The sequence below is a fragment of the Myotis myotis genome, unplaced genomic scaffold (genome assembly GCF_014108235.1).
Source record: "Myotis myotis isolate mMyoMyo1 unplaced genomic scaffold, mMyoMyo1.p scaffold_m19_p_1, whole genome shotgun sequence".
Lineage (NCBI taxonomy): Eukaryota > Metazoa > Chordata > Mammalia > Chiroptera > Vespertilionidae > Myotis > Myotis myotis.
In genome coordinates, this window is record NW_023416313.1 from 129987172 (window position 1) to 130009586 (window position 22415).

The 22415-nt window shown below is 40.7% G+C and overlaps 1 protein-coding gene across 9 annotated transcripts in view; it reads right to left on the minus strand.

Annotated features, from left to right (window-relative positions):
- MPP7 (membrane palmitoylated protein 7) overlaps positions 1–22415 on the minus strand; it is a 323210-nt gene extending 300795 nt beyond the window's left edge. For all 9 annotated transcript variants that reach the window (XM_036352096.1, XM_036352155.1, XM_036352125.1 and 6 more), the window contains exon 1: positions 22215–22415. The gene's annotated coding sequence lies outside the window, so the exon portion shown is untranslated. The remainder of the gene's footprint in view (positions 1–22214) is intronic.

Consider the following 22415-nt stretch of genomic DNA (forward strand, 5'->3'; position numbering starts at 1 on the left):
AGGGCCCATCAGGGCCAGCAATGCCTCCACTGCCGCCCAATGCCAGCACTGCGTCACCAATGCCCGCCATGGTCCGCGTCGCCCCCTGGTGGTCAGCGCACGTCATAGCGAGTGGTCGAACTCCCGGTCAAACAATTTGCATATCAGGCTTTTATTATATAGGATTTAAAACTATCAAAGACAAGTACAGAGAGTCTAACTATTACAGTTGGGATAAAATAAAAGGTAAATGTTGGAATAAAAGTGGGAGATAAGATTACAAAATAATAATCTTGAATGTCAGTCTGAGTTTATATAGAGGAGGAGGAACAGGAAGGAAAGGACATATATAGAACTGTGTCTCAAATATTAATTTACTGGTACAATCTTAGAAGCCATGCAGAGGGAATTTCAGGAAGAAGGCAAAATCCTCATCTTCAAATGCTGTCGTTATTACAAAACACAAAAACATTGCTTAGAAGTATCCTTTCTACCACTTTACTAGAGTGAAGGTTATGGGTGGGTAGGTAGATCAATCGCAGAAAAGAACAGAGACATACCTGTGAATCATAAGTTGACAGAGAAATAGAAAATATATAGTACCTCAACTGTGAGTAAGTGCTGAGGAAAGAGAAGCACAAAGTATACACATCCCATCAGGAAGTTATGCATAACAACAGGACAAGAGAGAGTCTCCAGAGTTCCCAATAGAGGTGTGGGATGGGGGGGTTTTTGTCACTATTTTTAGACAGGAAGACCTGAGCCAATAAAGATGCAAGAAAAAACACTGGGTAAATGACAAACAAGGAGTTTAGTTTAAAGGAGATGAGTTCTGAGCTCAGCTCACATCAAAATGCCCTTACATCTAAAAAGATAAATTCCATTTTAAATATTTTTCTTATGATAGTTTCTCAGTGTGAAATCACTATAAATTTCTCAGTGTGTTAATGTGTCTGTTAATTGTTCAATAAACAAGAAATACAGGGGGGGAAACAGTTTGAGTATGTGAAACAGAGTTTATTCTTGTATTATTATTTATCAATTGTATTATTTTCCATACAAACAACTATAAACCTACTTTTGACCCACTCTGTATATATCATAGTTTTTTTTAACTGTATCAAGTCAATTAATAAATTTTGACACAAATTATGCCTTTTTTATTAAATGTGATGAGCATTGTAAGGAGGGAAAGAATGGGTTTTAGAATTATCCAGACCTATGTTTCCATCAAACATCCACTTCATCACTTGAAAATATGCAAACTTAGCCTGGCCAGCGTGGCTTAGTGGTTGAGTGTTGTCAGGAGGTCACAGTTCGATTCCCAGTCAGGGTACATGCCCAGGTTGTAGGCTCGATCCCCAGTGTGGAGCATGTAGAAGGCAGCAAATCAATGATTCTCTCTCACCGTTGATATTTCTATCTCTCTCTCCCTCTCCCCTCCTCTCTGAAATCAATAAAAACATATTTTAAAAAGAAAATATACAAGCATAAGACTTATATGCTAAGTGATTTACAAAACTCATCTGATCATCACAATAGCCCTCTGAATTTAAAGGTGAACAACTTGCCCAATGATTACTCACTAGTGAAGAGCAGGGAGGTAAGCCAATGATTATAATACAGTCATCAGTGTTGTTGGAGGTATACATATGGGGCCTCAGGGACATCGAAGGGACAGTATCATATAGTAGAAAGGGCAAGGTTTTAAGCAAGTGATTACCAAATGAAATGGAGAAGAAACCCAACATTTATTGCAGACCTACTGTGTGCTAAGAATTATCCATATATTACCTTTTTATTTCTTCAAAGCAAAACTGTACAGAAGGTATTAGAGAGGTATTATGAGGACCTGAAGCTCAGGGAGTCATGGGAGGACACCAAGCCTGGCCTTACCTTTGGGTATGGTGAAAGGATTCTCTTTGGAGTTAGACTCACATTCAGATCCTGCTGTTTCTTTTTTTATTGAGTTGGGAAAGTTGTTTCAGTTAATTCTGGTCAATATGTAGCTCAAGTGTTCCATCTGGTTAGGTTGCCTCCTGTCTAAAAATTTAGTCAGGTCTTACACAGAAGGCAACCTAAGCAGATATGCAATTCACAATATGCTATCTGTTCTGCTTTACACAGTCGTTCAGAGACCAGCAATTTGGCTGCCCTGTCTCTATAAATAAAGTCTTATTGGTACACAGCCACAGCATTGGCTTGGGTGGAAATGGCAGAGCTACGTAGTTGCAAAAGAGACCTCACAGATTGCAAAGCTTGATATATGTATTACCTGGCCCTTTATATAAAAAATTTGCTGACCTCTGCTTTAGTTGAGTCCATTAAATGAGTCAACAAATATTAGAAGATTCACTAAGAGCCAGCCACTGGCTTTTGGTGCTGAGCATGTTGAGGTGAACACAACAGACATCGTCCTTCCCTTCACACACCTTACTGTCTAGCAAGCAAAAAAGATAAAACACAAAAGCAGTTAAACAAATGAATAAATAATAAATACACTACTCACTGGGACAACAGTGAAAGAGAAGTAGCTAATACTATTGGAGAGAAGGGCATGGGAGGGAAACATCCACACTGGGTCAAAGGGGAAGCTTCTCTAAGAAGAGAAATTAAACAGACCTGAAGACCTGGGTCATGGGGAGTTAGGAGAGAGGGACAGCCAGGTGAGAGATGAATGCATTCCAGCAGGAAATCCAGTATGAACTTAGGCTCTGACGAAAATAATACAAAATATTCAAAGGAAGGTATGGCTCAAACACAATGAGCCAGAAAGAAATTCTGATAAAATGAGGAACATATATAGGTAAGGTTTAAATCATACGACACCTTGTAACCCACTTTAGTGTCCTCACTTTATTTTTAAAATTCTAAATAAACACTTATATTAAAAAGGTTGAAAAAGTTAGGGGCTAATATTTCAGACTTAACAAAACTCCTCTTCCTTATTAATAACAATAATAACAAGCAAACCCACTTAATCACATCGAGCTTTGGCTCAAAAGTAAGGACTTTCTTTTCCTATAACCAAAAGGACTTCCTTAAACATTTTTATTACCTTTAATTATCACCCCATATAGTTATGATTAAGAAAACATTCAGCCTCTTAAAAAATTAACTGGAAGGACAGCATTCTCTGAGACAGAAGTGCTGGCAGAAGCCATCGCTCCTTTGTGGGGCCTTTTCCCCACCCAGCCTGCAAGCCCCAGCTGGCACCATATCTGACTCTCCAGCAACCCAGCTAACACCATTTCCCCTCCCTGGTGATTCCCTGAGATGCTGCCCCACCAACTTGTGGCTTTTCCATACATATGGCTTGTCTTGGCCCATGCCCCCATGCCGCCGACTTTCCTAAAATCTCTCCAAGGTTCACAAACCCCAATCAAGCAGCATCTGTCCTCAGTGTGCCCCGTACTTCTTGCTAAATGGCCCCAAGCCCAGCACAAGCAGCAACTATCTCTGGACCTATTTTGTGGAATTTCAATTAGTTTCAGGTATATTCCTGGAAGCATGTTATTGTTCCTGTGAACTTAATTTGTGCCATAAGAAAACAAACAAAAAAAAAAAGCTAAGAATTGCGGTACTATAGGGGGGGGTAAAGACTAAGAAAACCTAAGCACACTTTAATCTTTCTTTCGACTACACGTATACATAATAATAAGAAAAGATAATAGCAGCAACCATTTATTGAACATTTCTTATATGCTAGGCCAGTCACTTTACCTTATAACCTCATTTGATACTCACAAGCTATTATTAGTCCTAATTCACCAATTCAGAAAATGAGATTCTGAGAGGTTTAGCATCTTTATTCTAACGCTCCTATTCTGCTTACAGCATACGCTGTCTATAGGTCCAGACAACTATCTCTGTACTGTTGAGTCCACAGAATCAGTGATTATATAAATACTTCATTTGTATATTACCAGCTTTATCTAACTGATCCAGGAGCTCTCACAGAGGGAAAATTACTTTCCCTTCAGCTCTAATACCATTGCTCTAACAATAGAAATGAAAAGAGCAAATTAGGAATTGCTCCTCCCTTACAAGTAAGCTCCAGGACAGCAGATGATAATACTCAGAGCCTGTTCAATGCCATGGCCGGGATGCCCAGAACAGGGCCCAACAACAGTAAATGCTCAATACATAATGGTCGATTTCAAATGAACTTCATGAGTCTAGCTTATGTAAGCCCAACTTGGGTAGCCCTTTGTTCCCATCCTCTTTAGATGATACCATAGAACTATAATAATTTAGCAAAGAAATTAATCCATCATCATTCTTTTTTAAAAAAAATTAAATCTTTATTGTTCAGATTATTACATTTGTTCCTCTTTTTTCCCCCCATAACTCCCCTCCTCCCAGTTCCCGCCCCATCCTCCGCCCTCACTCCCCACCCACTGTCCTCTTCCATAGGTGCACAATTTTTGTCCAGTCTCTTCCCGCATCTCCCACACCCCTTTCCCCCCCAAGAATAGTCAGTCCATTCCCTTTCTATGTCCCTGATTCTATTATGATCACCAGATTATTTATTCACTTGATTCTTAGATTCACTTGTTGATAGATGCATATTTATTGTTCATAATTTGTATCTTTACCTTTTTCTTCTTCTTCCTCTTCTTAAAGGATACCTTTCAGCATTTCATATAATACTGGTTTGGTGGTGATGAACTCCTTTAGCTTTTCCTTATCTGTGAAGCTCTTTATCTGACCTTCAGTTCTGAATGATATCTTTGCTGGATAAAGTAATCTTGGTTGTAGGTTCTTGGTATTCATCACTTTGAATATTTCTTGCCATTCCCTTCTGGCCTGCAAAGTTTCTGTTGAGAAATCAGCTGACAGTGATATGGGTATTCCCTTGTAGGTAACTGAGTTTCTTTCTCTTGCTGCTTTTAAGATTCTCTCTTTGTCTTTTGCTCTTGGCATTTTAATTATGATGTGTCTTGGTGTGGTCCTCTTTGGATTCCTTTTGTTTGGGGTTCTCTGCGCTTCCTGGACCTGTAAGTCTATTTCTTTCACCAGGTGGGGGAAGTTTTCTGTCATTATTTCTTCAAATAGGTTTTCAATATCTTGCTCTCTCTCATCTTCTGGCACCCCTATAATTCTGATGTTGGTATGCTTGAAGCTGTCCCAGAGGCTCCTTACACTATCTTCGTATTTTCGGATTCTTTTTTCATTTTGCTTTTCCAGTTGGGTGTTTTTTGCTTCTTCGCATTTCAAATCTTTGACTTGATTCTTGCGCTCCTCTGGTCTGCTGTTGGGTGTCTGTACAATATTCTTTATTTCAGTCAGTGTATGCTTAATTTCTAGTTGGTTCTTTATCACAATATCGAGGGTCTCATTAGATTTCTTGAGGATCTCACTACATTTATCGGCGGTCTCACCAGTCTTTTCGAGGGCCTCACTAAGTTTATCGGCAGCTTCTAGACAGTTCTTGAGAGACCTTAAAAGTGTGGTTTTGAGCTCTATATCTTCCATTTCTGACATTTGCGTCCTGTTTCTTTGTCTCAGCATTTTTTTATCTTTTCTTGGTGCACCCCCTAGTGGTCTTTGTGCACAGTCTTGCTGTAGTTAAGCCTTGATTGTTGTCGGTCGGCAATACCGGCGGTGATTTGACCTCCAGGCTAACTGGCTATGAGAGTCAGCTGTGTCTGGAGTGGGAGAGCTTCTGTGCTGGATCTCTAGGGCGGTGCAAATCTAGCGTTTGCCTGAGGCTATCCGGCAAATGGCTCTGCGCAGGGCTTGGGCGGGGTGGGTCCCTGGGGATCTACAGGGCGGGCCGGAGCGAGCAGTTATGGCTGCTCTCAGTTCCGTCCCTAGGGGCTCTGCCTCACAGAGTCCCAGCAACCGCTGCAAACCTTGGAGAGAAAGCTGCCTTCGAGTTCCAACCAAAGCCAGACAGTCCCGCTTCTCCCGTTTGAGTCTGGGTCCCTAGAGACTCGCCCAGATCTGGAGCTCAGAGTCTGAAACTCCCTCCCGATTGAAAACAACAACCGCGCCCTCCGCCGCCAGCCCGCTCCACACGCACTCCGAACCTGAGTATTTCACTTCAGCACTGCGCCTCCTCTGAGTCTGGGTATGATATTCTCTTTCCTCCTAGTTGTAGAATTTCCACTCAGCCAGTCTTCCTGTGGTTCTGGATGATGTCTATTCCGTCTTTTAGGTGTACCCTTGAATTGGTTGTTTGAGGCAGCGATCTCCGGCATTAACCTATGCCGCCATCTTGGTTTCTCCTCGGAATTCTTCCCCATCATCATTCTTAACTAAGTCACCACCACCATGAAATCATTAATTATCTGTAGAAATTGGTCTTCAAAGTTAGAATATTTTAAACATAAAGTTAGTAAGTAGCATTTTAAATTACACAAAATCAGATCACTGTGCTTCAAATTTTGATTGACTTAAAATGCATAAGATTGGTGTATTCAAAAAAGGATGGGCTACAAGAATGGAAGAGACCTGCATTGGAGTTAAGGGATGTGTACTCTAGTCCTGGTTCTATTGGTTCTCCAAGTAACAACAATATGGTCACAGCCAGTCCCACACTCCGCCACCCTCCGATTTCCAGAAATCAGTGATCTCCAAGATCCATTACAGCTTCTCTGTGCAATGTCTCTAGGTTAGCAGATGTCACTAGACTCTGAGATGGCCAGTGAAGAATGAAGTGGTTGTCTAAACTAGTCCTCGAAGGATGTGAAGACTGCATGTATGAAGTTAATGCAAATCTCAGCTGAGCGAATCAATGACCACACTTCCATTTACCAAAAAGTCAAGTGGTTCTCTAATGCTGTTATCACAATATATAGTTGTCCAGATTTTCAGAGACTTTAAATGATGTTTAAAAAACATTAGTTTAACTTTAAAAAGAAAAACAAAAGAAACACTAAGGGTAACAGCCTACATCTTCCTTCCAGAGTTGCAAGTGGATGAGGTATGTGTGCCTACTACACAATTCTGTTCATAGGGCCCTGCTTAATATAAAATCCTCCCTCGGGTTTTTCTTAAATGTTCCATAGGCAATGAAAATAAAGTATTTATTGTAAAAGATATATAAAAATATCAAGTGATGGCAAGTTAAAAATGTCTTTGAGGAACCTGCTGATTTGGACTTTAGCAGATATTACCAGACGTACTGCTGGACTTGCTGTTTTCGATGAGTTATGAGAACTGTGTTAAAGACCACGGTCCTTGAAATAAGTGCATGTTACTTTTCCTCTAGTGACATTACATGACACCGAGGATCTCTTTGTGGGACTGACCCCACCATCTGCTTATTGGATATTTTAGCACAATCATAAGCTAAACATCTAGTGGAATTAGCAAAACTAGACTCATAGTAATTAGAGACAGACGTATTTTACCTTGCCATGAACAACAACTGGTGTGTTTTAAGGAATTATATTAATCCAAACATTTTCCAAAATGGATCACAGACCTCAATGTAAAATGCAAAACTGTAAAACGCCTAGAAATTAACATAGAAGATCTAGATGAAGTTGGGTATGACAATGATTTTTAGATACAATACCAAAGGCATGATTCATGAAAGAAGCAATTGATAAGATGGACTTCATTAAAATAGAAAACTTCTGTTCCACAAAAGACAATGTCAAATGTCAACAGAATGAGAAGACAAGTCACAGACTGGGAGAAACTATTTGCTAACGATACATCTGATAAAGGATTGTTATAGAAAAATACCATAAAAAAGTCTTAAACTAAACAATAAGAAAACAAACCACCAAATTTAAAAATGGGCCAAAGATCTTAACAGACACTTTATCAAAGAAGATATACAAATTGCAAATAAGCACATGAAAAGATGCTCCATATCATATGTCATTAGGGAAATACAAATTAAATAAAAATGAGATACTACTACACATTTTTATTAGTGGCCAAAATTCAGAACACTGACAACATCAACTAAATGCTGGCCAGGATATAGAGCAGTGATGGCGAACCTTTTGAGCTCGGCATGTCAGCATTTTGAAAAACCCTAACTTAACTCTAGTGCCGTGTCACATATAGAAATTTTTTGATATTTGCAACCATAGTAAAACAAAGACTTATATTTTTGATATTTATTTTATATATTTAAATGCCATTTAACAAAGAAAAATCAACCAAAAAAATGAGTTCACGTGTCACCTCTGACACGCGTGTCATAGGTTCGCCATCACTGATATAGAGCAACAGAACTCTCATTCACTGCTGGTGAGAATGCAAAATGGTACAGCCACATTGGAAGACAATTTGGCAGTTTCTTATAAAACTAAACATACTCAACAAACAATCCAGCAATCATGCTCATTGGTATTTACCCAAAAGCGTTGAAAACTATGTCTTGTACAGAGTGCACAAAAACCTGTACAAGGATGTTTATAGTAGCTTTATTCATAAGTGCTCCAACCTGAAAGAACCCAAGATGTCCTTCAGTAGATGAATGGATAAACTGTAGTACATCTGGACAATGTATATTATTCAGTGCTAAAAAGAAATGAGCTATCAAGCTATAAAAAGACACAGGGAAACTTTAAATACATATTACTAAGTGAAAGAAGCTAATATGAAAAGGCTGCATTCTGTATGATTCCAACTATCTGACATTCTGGAAAAGACAAATCTATGGAGACAGTACAAAGATGTGTAGTTATAGGGATTGGAACGTGGCGATAAATAGGATTTTTAGGGCAGTAAAAATAGTCTGTATGATACCATAACGATGATACATGTCATTACACATTTGTCCAAACTCACAGAATGTACAACACCAAGAGTGAACCCTAATTAAACTATGGATATTGGGTGATAAAAATGTGTCAATGTAGAGTCATCAACTGTAACAAATGTACCTCTCTAGTGGGAGATGTTCCTAAGGGGGATGGAGGCTATTCATGTGGAGGGAAGGTACGGAATATATGGGAAATCTCTGTGCCATCCTCTCAATTTTGCTGTAAACCTAAAACTTCTCTAAGAACATAAAGTCAATTTTTAAAAAATTTAAAATTTTGCTATGTGCATAATTCAAAAAGACACAAATGAGCTCAAAAATAAGGTTTTTAAGAAAAAGGGATTTAAGCAAGATTTGCAATGTGCCTTTTCCTCTTTGCAGATGTGCAGCCTACCTTTTCGGAAGGAACAGGAAAACCTACAGAATATTTCACTTACTGGCAGATAAAATCCATTTGCTTTATTTGGGAAGGAAAAATATCAGGTGATGAGGCCAGAGGATCTGTAACACCTCTACAGGATTCCCTGAGTGAAGTCCAAGACAGCAGCACTAATGTACCAACTAGCATTATAATGAAAGTCTATTGGTAAGTCAATAAAACATGACATGAAGATGCTATTCTTTAGCTAATCTAACTTGATCCAGGAGTGTGTTTTAAAATATCTAGTACAATGTATGATCTACTCTATCCTTTAAGCACTCCTCCCTAAATAGTGCTTCTTCTAAGCAACACTAACAGATACCGGGTGCAAAGAGCACCTGTTTGTCCTTCCTAACACATGTCCGGAGAGCTCCTGTTCAAAGCAGCTGAACAAATACAAACCCACCTACTTTAACGGGAGGTCTAAGGACAGGGCTTAGCCTTCTGTAAAGCTGAAGAGCATCACAGCAACACAGCCTGAATAAAAAGCCAGCGCACCTCAGCTTCTGGGAAGCTAAAGGAGACAAGGTCAAGATTCTCCTCTGAAAATTGGGCAGACTAATGGGTGATTAAGAACCCAACATTCTAGTCCATATAGCTTGATCTTGCATATCTAAGTCAGAAATGTACTTTGAGGTAGGAATAACCAACCTAAAATACACTTTAGATTCATGACTTAGATAATGCGTCTTCCTCTTACACAAACCAAGGCAAATTATTTGTAAAATAACTCCAAGATGTGCTATTTTAACAGGTGTGTCCAATTTGTTGAAATGTATCAAACTATATACTTATAGGACCACTTTTCTATATGCATTTTACTTTTTAAAGTTTCATTCACATATGTACATACCTCAAATATGTGTATATATTTATATACATATGTCTATAAAATATTCTCTAATGTTAAGCCTACTACAACCCTATAACCTAAATACATATTTATTTTACTGCTCTAGTTTACATATGAGAAAACTCAGAAACATTTCCCACTAGTTTGAGGTCACACAGATAGTTGGTAAGTGGCAGAACTGGGATCCAAATATAGCAACTTCTGACCCCTTAAAAGTCCACAGGGGAAAAGTCTTCTTTGAAAGGAATGTAATGCAAGTGATGTTTTAAAATCTGATAACAGAATACAGGGTAAATGTAAATTAATGGCTACATATTCACCAAAGCAGCAGCTACAGTAAAGCCTGGGTCAGAGATCATTTTATTTAGACTAGAATGATGGCAATGAGGATGACATGGGGGAAAAGCAGGTCTACAAGTAGCATGTTAAAGAGATGTTAGGATTCAAATATGACTCCACAGTTCCTAATCTTAGATATGAAAAGACATGAACAGTGGGCCTGCTTTTCCATTTAAGATCTCTGAAAGAGGTCAAGATGAGATATCCAATGAAAATGTCCACAGGTAGTGGGAGCAATGAGACCAAAGCTTGATTAGAAGAACAGGGCTGGATTAATACTGTACTAATTTTATATTTCTTAAACCAAAGGGGACAATGATTTAACACAGAAAACTAATAACTGTTACCCCATCCCCAAAAAAGGAAAAACTTTTAATAACATAACACTTCCCCGCACAGTTACACATTCCCAAAGCAGCAACACTTCTGCATGTTAGTTCAAGACAAAAACTCCCTGCCACCTACTCACATCCCTTGCAAACCATTCCACACCCAACATAATTGTTTTGTAGCATTTTTGAGAGACAAAATATTGAGATTGCCTGCTAAAATACATACAGTAATTTAGCCAAAATTAGGCTTTCAACTTAACAGCATCAATTTTTAAAATTCTAATCAATTTAAGGCATAGAAACAAATAAGGATTTTTATTAAATGTCAGGAAACCAACGATGGATTTACATTAGCAACCAGGCACATAAAGAAGACATCTGCAGACAATACAAAATATTACAATTTAAAATGTCATCTACTCTATATCTATACGGCTAGATACTGTCAAAACAGACAACTTCTTAAAAATTAACAGAATGACACATGCAGTATATCATTTATGTTAATAATCATTTAACACTGTGTATGTCCTTAAAATTATACACATACCATATACAAAAACACACTTGGAGAAAAACTGAAATTCATACTAGCAATTGCATGTGGGGAAGAAAGGGAAATAGAATTGGAAAGAAAGGTAAAGAAAATATATTTCAACTTTATCTACAATGGCTTCTTTCTTTCACTAACTAAGGAAAAAATCTGAAACAAATATGCTGAAATGTTAACATGTGTTAATTTGGGATAAAGGTCATATGGTGTTTTATTTGTTCTCTTTGTCATTCAATATTTCTGAAATGTTGCCCATGTCATGAGCAAAGGCAAGTAGAACATGTAAAGTGAGATTAGATCATTTGAACAGGCCAAAAGCTTAGGAAGGTCAGTGCTTCCCCACTGTGCCCCGACACAACTGGCCTGGCAAGGGCCATTGGCCTAGGCAATGCAGATTAAAGAGAACAAGGGAATGCAGGCTCATGTATCTTGTTTGTTTGTTTTTTAACCAACAAGAGACTCAGCCCTGGCTGGTTTGATTCAGTGGTTAGAACTTTGAGCTTCAGACCAAAGGATTTCAGTTTGATCCCCAGTCAAGGGCATGTACCTCGGTTGCAGGTTCCCAGCCCTGGTGGGTGAGTGTGGGATGCAACCAATCGATATGTCTCTCTCACATCAGTGTTTCTTCTCTCTCCTCCTCCCTCCCTTCCACTCTTTCTAGAAATCAATGGAGGAAATATCCTCGGGTGAGGATTTAGCAACTGCAAAGACCCCTTAAACTAAGAGGACAAAGATAAATAAAAAGAAAATATTACTATGTTCCAACTCTAGACTTGATAGTTTTAGGAATCCTATATAATAAAAGGATAATATGCAAATTGTCCCCTCAACCGGAAGTTCGACCAGAGTTCGACCAGTGGGGTGGGGCCGGCCAGCCGGCCAGTCAACCTCCCACATCCCCTCCCATCCAGGGATTCTGGTCAAGGGCACATGCCCAAGTTGCAGGCTCAACCCCCAGTAGAGGGCATCCAGGAGGCAGCCAATCAATGATTCTCTCTCATCATTGATGTATCTCTCTCTCTCTCTCCCTCTCCCATCCTCTCTGAAATCAATAATAATAATAAAAAAAAGAACAACATCCAAAATCACTTTAGTTATCATTTATTAAGTGTTAAGACACTGAAAAATAACTGGACAGATCTTGGTGATCAGTTTAATAGTATGTGCCCCAATCCTATCTAATAAAAGAGTAATATGCAAATTGATCATCACTCCAACACACAAGATGGCCACCCCCATGTGGTCAAAGATGGCCGGCAGGGGAGGGCAGTTGGGAGGCCTGAAAGGGAGGGCAGTTGGTGGTGATCAGGCCTGCAGGGGAGGGCAGTTAGGGGTGACCAGGCCGGCAGAGGAGGGCAGTTGGGAGCAATCAGGCTGGCAGGGGAGGGCAACTGAGGGCAACCAGGCTGGCAGGGGAGGGTAGTTGGGGCCAACCAGGCCAGCAGGGAAGAGCAGTTAGGGGAGATCAGGCCAGCAGGGGCGGGCAGTTAGGGGTGACCGGGCCGGCAGGGGAGGGCAGTTAGGGGTGACCAGGCCAGCAGGGGCAGGCAGTTAGGGGTGACTGGGCCGGCAGGGGAGGGCAGTTAGGGGCGACCAGGCCAGCAGGGGAGGGCAGTTAGGGGGGACCGGGCCGGCAGGGGAGGGCAGTTAGGGGCGACCAGGCCTGCAGGGGAGGACAGTTAGAGGCGACCAGTCCGGCAGGGAAGAGTAGTTGGGGGCGGCCAGGCCAGCAGGGGAGGGCAGTAAGGGGTGACTGGGCCAGCAGGGGAGGGCAGTTAGGGGTGACCAGGCTGGCAGGGCCAGGCAGTTAGGGGTGACTGGGCCGGCAGGGGAGGGCAGTTAGGGGCGACCAGGCCAGCAGGGGAGGGCAGTTGGGGGGACAAGGCTGGCAGGGGAGGGAAGTTAGGGGAACCACGCCTGCAGGGGAGGGCAGGTGGGAGTGACCGGGCCCGCAAGGGAGGGCAGTTGGGGCAACCAGGCCTGCAGGGGAGGACAGTTAGGGGTGACCAAGCCAACAGGGGAGGGCAGTAGGGGTAACCAGGCTGGCAAGGGAGGGCAGTTAGGGGTCACCAGGCCAGCAGGGGACGGCAATTGGCGATGACCAGGCCTGCAGGGGAGGGCAGTTAGGGGCATTCGGGCCGGCAGGGGAGCAGTTAAGCATCGATCAGGCTGACAGGGAGTGGTTAGGGGCAATCAGGCAGGCAGGCAGGTGAGCGGGTGGGAGCAGTCCTGGATCGTGAGAGGGATATCAGATTGAAGAGGGTGCAAGCTGGGCTGAGGGGACACGGACACACACGGACACACACACACACACACACACACACACCATGCACGAATTTCGTGCACCGGGCCTCTAGTAATGAAATAAAGTGCTTTACTGAAGAAATACCATTCTGAAATACACAGGAAAGGAAGAGTACTGAAAAACCCATGTTCGGAAGAATCCTACTGCTGATCATCCCGTTTACCAGTCCCAGTAGGGGTTTCACAAATATACACAGATGTTTACATAGCTTTTGTTGTCTGGGTACTAAGTACTATGTATTCAGCAATCACTCAAATTATGAGAAGGAATTCAGGGAGGGAGGAGGAGCAGCTTAAAACAGGTCTGGCCTGAAGCAGAAAGACCTGTTTTAAGTCAATCATCCTAGCAGGCAATCAGGGTGCTAGTCTGTGGTTTAATGGCTGCTTTCCCTTTTTCTCTCTAATTCCAACAGATACCCTACTTCCATTTGACTTGTTCCCCCAAAATCAGTTTCACCTACTGCTTTCCTTTTTTCCAAATAAAGCTTTATTTCCCATCATCCATTTCTCAACATTATAAATTTTAAAGTGGGGGAAATGCTGTAATAAATATCACTTTTACCATTTAACCCACAGAATGCCAGTAATAAATACACAAAATAAAAGTCAACTTTTCACCTACTTTATTACACTATAAGCACCCTGAAGTCAAGAACACCTTATATATTCTCAAGTCTGCTCTCAGAATACAATGTAAGCTACATAAAAGGATAATTACATGCAATAAATATATCACTCTAGAGGCAAGAAAAACCCTGTTTTAATTTTTTAACATTCCAATTTCTTTAATAACACTAACATATATCTACCATAAATTTTTTTCAAATGAATTAACCTACTTCCAAATATGACAAAAGGACTTTCCTAGTAAGTTTCCTTTTGACTTACTTATAAAAACTAGTGCAAGAAAACAATGGAAGGGAGCAGAGAAACAATGGAGGGGAGTGGAGACTGGGGAGTGGAGACTGGCTACCTCGGGGGGCGGGGGGACCCATGTTTCTCTCATTGGCATGCATGGCCCCCAGTCCCTACGCTGACCACTGACCTCCAATGCACCCCACAGCCGCTAGTGCTCCCAAGTTGTGGCCCTGTCTTGAGCAAGTGGCTAGGCCAAGATAGGTTCTGGCTACCACCTAAAAACTCGTGGGCTTAACTGGAGAACCGAGTTGGCCTGGTCTGCACCCATCCCCAGGACATGCTGGCAGCCCTGTGGGATCAGGCCAGCAGGCAGGTGAAACCCAACTCCACGCTGGAGAAACACTTCCTCATGAAAGGATGAACATTTGCAGTGACATGCGAATGGGAGGTGGCTCAAAAGTGTCTGCAGCAGTAGAATGGGGCGCCTCAGGGACCCAGGACGACCCCCTCATGGCCCTCAGAGCTGGGCAGTTGGTGGCTGGGCAATGGGCACATGTTGGACACTTAGCTAGCCGAGGACTGGTTGTGAAGAGCTGTCCCCAGTGCCTTGGATTTGTGGGACACTGGCCTGGCAGCCCTTGAGCCAGCTCTATGAAGATAGGAAGGGCTGATGATATGTCTCCAGCCCCGAGCTTCTGCCCACCCTCCCTCCTTCCCTCGGGTCACTGAACAGAGATGGAGGGTGGACAGCAGCAGCAGGGTGCTGTGAAGAGTCCCAGGCTGAAAGTGGTCCAATAAAAGCACCCCTCCAAAAAAGAAAGTTTATTCATCCTGAACAAACTTGTCCTATAGTCTCAGAATGTTGAAACTGATTTTTTTTTTAAACTCAAACATTTAATTGGCCTTTTCTATACTAACTTCATCTCAAATAACATATTTTCTCATTAAAAAAATATTCTCGCCCTCACACAGAAGGGTCTCAGGTTTCATTGCAGGTCAAGGGCACGTCTCTCCCCCACCCTCCCTTCCACTCTCTCTAAAAATCAATGGGAAAAATATCCTCAGGTGAGGATAAAAAAAAATTCTAACGGGGTCACTGGTGATTTTTTTCAAATGGTACCATAAAATGAGCCAACATTTGAAAGATTCATGTAATTCTGTGAATCAATATTTTCAAAATCATGCATGTGTGTAAAAAGAGTCAAAGTGCAAGACAGACCAATAGATTTAAATGTAACAGTGAGGCAAGCTTATTGATATGGGTTCAGATTCCACTCTGCAGCTTTACAAAATTGTCACTTGCAGAGTTTTGGTGTAATATCAAAGAGAATATCCACAATTATCTAAAAAAAAAAAAAAAAACTAAAACATACCATTAAAACAAATTCTTATTTAATTGTAATTTCAAGGCCAATTTTAATAATAATTTGTTTTTCCAACTGAAGGTCTTTATGAGGTAGACTTTCTTCATTTATTTCAGCCAAACAATAAATCACAACAGATTGAATTCAGAAACAGATACAAGAATCCAGCTGTCTTCTATTAAGCCAGACATTTTAAAAAGTTACAAAAATGTAAAACAATGCCACTCTTTTCGCTCACTTTAATACTGTAGCTAATTTTCCATAAAGAAGTATTATTTATGTTCACATATAATGGGGTTGTTATTTTTTAATGAATACTCTAATTTTTCCTGTCTTACTTTCTAATTCAGGAAATATTGATATATATAACCCAACATAAACAACAATCTTTAATAATTTTCAGGAGTGTGAAGTAGTACTGAAATCAAAAGTTTGAAAACCACAACTGTTTAGAGACCAGGTCAAAGCTGTACTTATTCAATTGAGCTTTCAGACATGGGCTTTTTCTTTGATTTCCCCTTGGAACAAAACACCAAAATTTGGGAGCCCAATTTGGGAGCCAGATGACACACCAAGACCACTAATTACCACCACTTTTATTCCAGCTGTTACAACGTGGGGTCATGGAAAGGAGCATAAGGGTAGTTTCTGGGGTCCTGCTAATATTCTGTCTCTTCATCTGAGTGCTGATTACAAAAGTGTGTCTGACTTGTGAAAATTCCGTGAGCTGCACACTTAGGATACATGCATCCCTACTATCTAAGTATGTAGGATATGCATTTTTCCAGGTAGGTATACTTCAATACATTTTTTTAATTCATAGTTCAAGATGCACAACAATTTCCACTTTGTTTTTCCAAACATATGATGGCTTTCAACTAACCAGAGTCTTTACACATAACTTACTTTGGAAAAGCGTGACAAAAATAATTCAAATTTTTAACTTAAAAACCTCAATATACACAACGGTAACTGTTTGGAATTAAGAACTATATACCATCGGTGTCAGCTACCTTACCAAGACTAAGAAGATAAGTCCTTGCTTATTTCTCAAGTTTTCAAAACCAAAGAAGGTGCAATAAAAAATAAATACAATTTAAAAAATGAAATCTCCCAATTAAAGGTGAAACTAAAGATGAATTCCTTTTTTTAAAAAATCCTCATCCAAACAATACTTTTTTCCATTGATTTTTAGAGATTGGAAGTGAGCAAGGGGGGAGAGGGAAAGAGGGAGAGAACATCAATGTGAGAGAGACATATCAGTCATCAAACCTGAGATCCACAGGTGCACGGGCCAATACTCTAGATACACCAACCATGGCAAAATGAATTCCCTTTAAGGTATTAAAGTTATCAAGAGGCCACTACCTTTGCTACTCTTTGGCATATCACTACAAGTCCAGATAAATGAAATAAGATAAGGAGATACAAAAGACAGGTAATAAAAATTGGGAGAAAAAATAAAAAAATAGTCATTATTTGAAATGAAATAATCATCTTTATATAACATCCAAAAGAAAAACCAGCCATTACAATACCGTAAGAGTTCAGCAAAACCAAAAAATAGTAACTATAGAAAGATTAGCTGACTAATTTATAACTATATATACAGATATATATATATATATATATATATATATATATATATATATATATATATATATATCAATAGCATTCCCCTATACTGGATGGGAAGAGAACACACCAAAAAAATATCACTCACAGTAGAAATAAAATCTGAGATATTTAGGAATTAATCTAAGGCACAAGACCATAGACAAAAATTTTAGACTCTATTGGAAAAACATAAATATCTTTGATGCATGGTTTCAACCGTGGATAGCTGACACAGATGGTAAATAGTTCTTAGTCACAAGAGAAAGTTTTTAAAAATACAATTGTTGGGCTCTATTCCCTAGAATTACTAGCCAGTTAACCTAGAGTACATGGGGCAAATGATTTTAAAAAATTACTTAGTAAGTTCTAATATACTAGTAAAGCCAGCATTGGAAACCACCATCTTAAATATGTTTTTAAAATACCACATTTCTAGATACCAGAATCTATAAACAAGTTGTAGTAATAAAAATGGAAATAAAAACAAAAAACACTGCAGAATTCAAACAAGAAGAGACAAACTACAGAAACATATCTTTGTTAACTAAGAATGAAGAAATACTGCCTAAACAAGACCTGGAAGGTAAAAATATACACATATATATACTAGAGGCCCGATGCACGAAATTTGTGCAAGCGGCTCAGTCCTTGGCCCTTGTAGCCCTGGCTTCATCCAGGTCATCTGGATGATTGTTCTGTTGTTCAGTCTAATTAGCATATTAGCTCTTTATTATATAGGATGGATAGATCTAACTATAACAAAATTAAAGGTTCTGTTCCATAAAAGAATTAAAAAAAAAAACCAAACTTGACAGCCCAGCCAGTGTGGCTCAGTGGTTGAGCATGGACCTATGAACCAGGAGGTCACAGTTCCATCCCTGGTCAGGACACATGCCTGGGTTTCAGGCTCCATCCCCAGTAGGGGGTGTGCAGGAGGTAGCCAATCGATGATTCTCTCTCATCATTGATGTTTCTATCTCGCCCTTCCTCTCTGAAATCAATAAAATATATGTATTTTTAAAAACTTGAAAACAGCTAAAAAAGTAAGAGAAGATATTTGCACCATTTAAAATCCAACAAGATTAACATGTAAAATATTTTTTTAAAAAAACTCCTGTAAATCAGGGCTGAAAAGCAGAGAGAAGAATAAGAAAATCTAAAACAAGAGGCAAAGACCATAAAAATGCCAATTCACACAGAGAGAAACCCACACAACTAATAAACATATGATAGGATACTCAATTGCATTAGTAATCAGAGAACTGCAAATAAGAACAGCAACATCACTCCATCTGCTACATCAGATTGGAAAAAAATGATAAGGTCAAAAAATATCGAGTGCCAGCAAGAGTGTGGGGTAACAGCGGGCAAGAATGTAAACTAGCACAGCCATTCCAGATACTCTGGCAGTACTCGATGAAATTATGTACATACCTGAGAGGGTCCTGTGAGGGGAAGAGGGAACATGAATGCGGATAGGAGATTAAGGGCAAAGGTACAATAAAAAGGCAGGCTTTCCGTGTACCAATAAAGATAGTGGGCCACGAACTTGTTACCAAACTTAATGGGTTCACCACCTGGGGTACTCTAGCTTGGGCTGCTCTATTCAAGAATGAGATGCGGTTGCCCCAAAATAGTTTTCTTTTACTTGCAGCCAGCAGAGAAGATGGTATTTATATCCAAAGTTCTGTCTCTCAGAAGGGAAGCTTAGCCATTGCTTCTCTACACTATTTAGTCAATTACATTGCAGTTGGCTACGTTTATAAGTTGAGTTTCTTGTCAAGTTCATTCTGTTTACAGCTGGTCTACAAAATACTGTGCTATATTTTAACATTTAAAGAATAGCATTTATTAAGAAATGCCCAGACATGATACCTTTGTCTTATCTAACAAACTCAGCATCTACTCAAGTCTACACATCTTGTCTGGGTTCCTGACCACAAGAAGAACCAGAGAGCTTTTCAGTAGAAGCTATTTCTAAAATTACCGACAATTTCCTTCACTTTATATTAAGCTGTCATTTTCTTCCATCCAAACAATCTCATTTAATAAAACTGACTTAAATCACTGATTGCAATTCTCTCTGGAGTGCAATTATTACAACAGAATCAGTTATAGTACATTTGTACCTTTGTCAGTGAAATGCTATAAGAAAAAAAAAAAATCTGATTGAATGCTCCAAAAAGCATTACCCAGTGTACCATCTAGTGGAAGTTGAAAAAGGGCAGAGATCCTACATTAGGAACACAAGCAACTACTTTATAAAAAGTCTAAATCTTCTTGCAATTTCCCACACTTCAAGAAAGCTGTGACCATCAGAAGACAGGACTCAGTTTCCATACAAATTAACAGATGATAAAGATTTCTTTATGCAAATTTTTCCTTTGGTGCTAGAAAAAAACAAACAGAATCAGAGATAGATGACAGGGCTTGGAAGCTTTATATCCTACATAAATAAATTATGTCAAAACATACATGGTACATGCAACAGATGTATTTACCATGAAAACAACAGATTATTTCATGATTAAATCAGTTTCATTCAGCTACTCATAAGACATTTCCATGTTCTTGATGACTAATAAATTTAACATAACAATTCTGAGTGCCCCAAGCCATGACATCATTCAAAAGTTTCCTCCCAGATAATCACCTGATACTACTCTCCATTAACACCTACACTCCCTTCCTTGATTTATTCTGATTAAAGAAGAAATGATTTTTACATTTTCAACCTTTCTACTAAATTAACAGAAACAAAGTCATAAACTGTGACCAAAATACATTACACTTCATTTTTATTTGCCTTATGCATATTAATTCAATTCAAATTTAAAAACACTGCTGAAGTCCACTGATGCAAACATAAATAAGATTCTCTAATTTGGAACACCTCCGGAAATTTAAAATAAAAGATTTTCACATAGCACCACTCAGTTTTGTTTCGTTTTGCCTGTATGAAAAAAAAAATACCTTTCTGGTGTGATTCAGACTATCTGCAACCTCAGAAGAAAAAGAAAAGAACAGACAATATTTCTTCCAGCGGGTCTCAACCTGTGGGTCGCGATCCCTTTGGCGGTCGAACGACCCTTTCACAGGGGTCGCCTAAGACCATCCTGCATATCAGATATTTACATTACAATTCATAACAGTGGCAACATTACAGTTATGAAGTAGCAACGAAAATAATTTTATGGTTGGGTCACAACATGAGGAACTGTATTTAAAGGGCCAGAAGATTGAGAACCACTGCATAACCATCTCCATCTGACTCATGTCCATGTGATCAAATGGCTATGCAGAAGCTTACTTGATGGTGTGGACCTTGCTGGGTCCTGAATTAAACCTATTACAGATACAAAATCGAGTAGGACTCAAGCAACCTGGAGCAGAGCTCCTTTCATCTTCAGGGCATTGAGTTTATGTATCTGTAAAATAAGCATGATAAATACTACCTGCCTCCAGAAGGGCAGGAGGATACTAAAACTTACACCATGCTTTGAGCTTCTCAATTAAAAGACCTAAATGGAAAAAGTAGTTTGTATAAGAGAGTACACTTGAAGGGGGGTGGGGGGGAAGGGCACTGCTTCAAGAGTCCTCACTGTGCCATCATTGCTAAAACTTGGAGAGCTTCACCATTGATTGCTCTTGTGAACAAGTGGGGAATGAAAAAGGATATATTAAACACGTCAAAAAGGTAACAGCGATTCAAAGTGCTTCTTTATAAGTAAATCAAATCAAGTTCATTGGTTAGGACTTGTCTGCAAAGTGTCACTGCATGAGTAGCAGGTGCATCCCTAAAACCCAGAGATTGTTTTTGAAGAGGCCTTTTTTAAAAAACAAATTTGAAAGCTGTTTTTAAAAAATTAGAAAGACCCGCCGGTGTTGCTCAGCGGTTGAGCGTCAACCCATGAAACATGAGGTCGCTGGTTCGATTCCCGGTCAGGGCACATGCCGGGGCTTTGGCCTCGATTCCGGGTAGAGGGCGTGCAGAAGGCAGCGATGATGTTTCTCTCTCATGGATGTTTCCATATCTCTCTATGCCTCTCCCTTCCTCTCTCTCTTTAAAAATCAATAAAAACATTTTTAAAATATTAAAAAAATATATAAAGAGAAAAAAGGAGTAATTCTACTCTTACCAATGAGAGTGACAGAAACAAGGTTCCACCTCACAATCCTTGCAAACCTGCACAGGCGTTCCTTCCTCATCAGCATTCCTCCCAGTTGCTATCGCGCCGCTCCCCACTTCAGGGCAGACAAAGGTGAGTCACCCTGCTTCTGTCTACTTGTCACTGGAGAAACAGCCCTCAAACTAGTTCACGTTAAAGGCAGCTTTTAATTTAAAAGATGGCAAGTAAGCAATGTTAATATGTAAATCTCACTGCAAAGCGCCTGTCTCCAGAAAAATGTATAATTAACACTACCCAAGTAGACATACCGTTCTCAATTTAAAAAAAAAAAAGAAGCCTTTTATTATATTGAGTAGCTTATCGCTACTATCAGTGGGTCCTTTCCTGGGGTGCGTGACTCTGACTCAACTCCGCGGTTTTCCCTCCACCTGAACGTCCTCCGTTGGGCCCAGCCGCCTCGCCGGGAGTCCCGCGAGGTCCCCAAGGGGTCCCGCCCGCAGCGGCCGAGGCCCCACACCCACAGGTCCCCCCGCTCTCCCGGGCCCGCCCCCACCTCTCCTCTCCGCAAGGTACCGGCGGGCTGCGGGCGGAGGAGCCCGGAGGCGGGAGGGTGGCTTCGGGCAGTTGGTCCCCGCCGCCGCCTCCGGCCGGAGCAGCAGGGGGAGCAGATCCCACCGCCCGCACCCGGCCGGGCGCTCCCATCGGCACTGCAGCCCCGGCGCCCCATTACCTGCTCTGGGCTGCCGTGGCCGCGGGAGGCGTGCTCGCTCTGGCCCCTGCAGCCCCGGGCTCCGAGGCAGCGAGACAGACCGCAGCAGCGCCGCTGCAGAGGACAAACAGAAGCCGGCGGGCGCGGAAAGCCGGATCCCAGCACGAGCCGGGCCCCCACTCCAGCCCTGCGAGTAGCCACTCACCCCTCCCTCCGCGGGGC